We start from the raw sequence: 2,490 nt of genomic DNA on the forward strand, positions 1-2,490 counted from the left end.
ACACACACACTCAGTCACACATTTACAGAGTCACATACTCACACAGACACACACAGACAGACAGACACACACAAACACACACAAACACTCACAGTCACACACTTACAGTCACATACTCACACACACATGCACACGCACACCCACATGCACACGTGCACACTCACACTCACACACTCCCCCAGCCTGTGTGTGTGCTGGTAGGCCCTAATCACCCTGTGTGATGTATGGTGGGGCCATCTCCATATTTACAGTGCACTGATTGGCCTTTGTGTGTGTGTGTGTGTGTGTGTGTGGAGGGGGGGGGGGCTGTGGCTGGAATAACAGTCTTTTAAGTGAAGCTGTAATGGACGCCAGGCCCCAGCCTCCAAGTGATGGATACGCAATTACAGTCCAGCTCTTCCTCTCCCCTCCGCTCCGCTCCTCTCTCCGTCTTAGTTTAATGGCATTAGCACTCCCTCGCTCCCTCTCTCCCTATCTCTCTCTCCCTCTCTCTTCTATCTCTCCCTCTCTCTCTCTCTCTCTTTCTCTTTCTTTCCATCCATCTCTCTCCCTCTCTATTTCTCTAACTCTCTCTGTCTCTCTCCCCATTCTTTTTCTTTATCTCTTGCTTTCTCTTGCATTGTCTTGCCATTATGTCCCTCTCTCTAACACACACACACGCACGCACACACACACACACACACACACACACACACACACACACACACACACACACACACACACACACACACACACACACACACACACACACACACTTAAATTCCTACTCCCACAAACACACACTCACAACCTATACACACACACACACACACACACACACACACACACACACACACACACACGCTCATTCACTGTCTCCTCAGATGGTAGTAGTTCAGTAGTGTGTAAATGTGCTGATGTGGTAAAGCTCTATCTCTCCTCCTCCTCCTCCTCCTCCTCTTCATCAGGGCTGATTAGCTGCATGAGCCGCTCTCGCTGCTCCTCATGTGGACGATGTGCCTGCTCACCACCACACTACGCCTCACGCCTATCTGCTGCCATTTATCTCCATAAAAACAGCCGACAAGGGAGAAGGAGAGAGAGAGGTGGGGCAAAGGAGACAGAAAAGGAGAGAGGGGGAGGAGAGAAAGAGGGGGAGAGAGAGAAAGAGAGAGGGAGATATGGGGCAAGGGAGAAAGAGATGGTGACGAGAGAGAGACAGAGAGATGAGGAAGAGAGAGAGATAGAGGGAGAGAAAGAGAGATGGTGGGATTTCCTGTTTTTTGCGCTTCCATTATTGGCCCTATTTCACCTGGTAGCCCTTATTTTCCCTCTCTTACCTACAGACCAAATGGCAATTTACCCCCCCCCCCCCCCCCCACACACACACACACCTCCTTAACCTCCTTAACCTTGCAGAAATCACACGGCCCTCTTATCTTCACCTCAGTACCACTCTCTCTCTTTCTCTTTCTCTTTCTCTCTCTCTCTCTCTCTCTCTCTCTCCCATTTCTCTCCAATTCTCTCTCTTTCTCTCTCTCACTCTCTCTCCCTCCATTTCTTCTCATTCTCATCTTGTTCTGTCTATCTGCCAGAAAATGGTCATTTTCACATTATAAAACTACTACCATGGAATTGCTTTGGATTCTCCCCATGCAGCCAAGCCAAGCTCAGTAAGTATGTGTGCTCAGTGTGGGGATAGCCTGACCTGGTCTCTCCATTTCTCTCTCTCTCTCTTTCTCTGTCTCTCTCTATCTCTCTCTCTCTCTCTCACACACACACAATGTACGTTCTCACTTACTGTACTGTACCAACCGAACATACATATATAAGAAGTGCCTCACACACGCACACACACACACACACACACACACACACACACACACACACGAGACCACACATACACGTACACACACAGACACACACAGACACACACACACACACACACACACACACACACACACACACACACACACACACACACACACACACACAGACACACACACACACACATATTAATTCATAGTGTTTTAATCACCCCCATCACAGTGTGGCAGTGCTCCAGTGAGATGGCCTCATGGATGAAGACACATCATTGGTAATGGATCCTGACACTATATTACATTTAGATAGATGAACCATCTTTGGAGTGTTGGATACTTGCCCAATGGGCAGTTCTGGCCTCGTGTTTAAGGCTCCAGGCTTGTAATAGAAGGGTTGCCAGTTCAAACCTCGACCAGTAGGAGAAATCCACATCCATGATTCAAGTGAGCAAAGCACCTACTGCTCCATTTTAGTGTGTGCTTCACCTCACTGTGTGTGCTCTGTATGCTCACTATATCACAGATGGGATAAATGCAGAGAGATGGCTTCATCAAATGCCTTGTACGCAAGTACACTTGGCCTAGAAAGCTGATTTAATTGGCCGGTCATTTACTCTGATTCTCTGGCCTGTATCTGACCTCTTTCAGCGCCCAGGAAAAGATGGAGAAGGAGAGGACTAGGGAGGAC

This window comes from Sardina pilchardus, chromosome 17, assembly GCF_963854185.1.
Source record: "Sardina pilchardus chromosome 17, fSarPil1.1, whole genome shotgun sequence".
NCBI classification, from domain to species: domain Eukaryota; kingdom Metazoa; phylum Chordata; class Actinopteri; order Clupeiformes; family Clupeidae; genus Sardina; species Sardina pilchardus.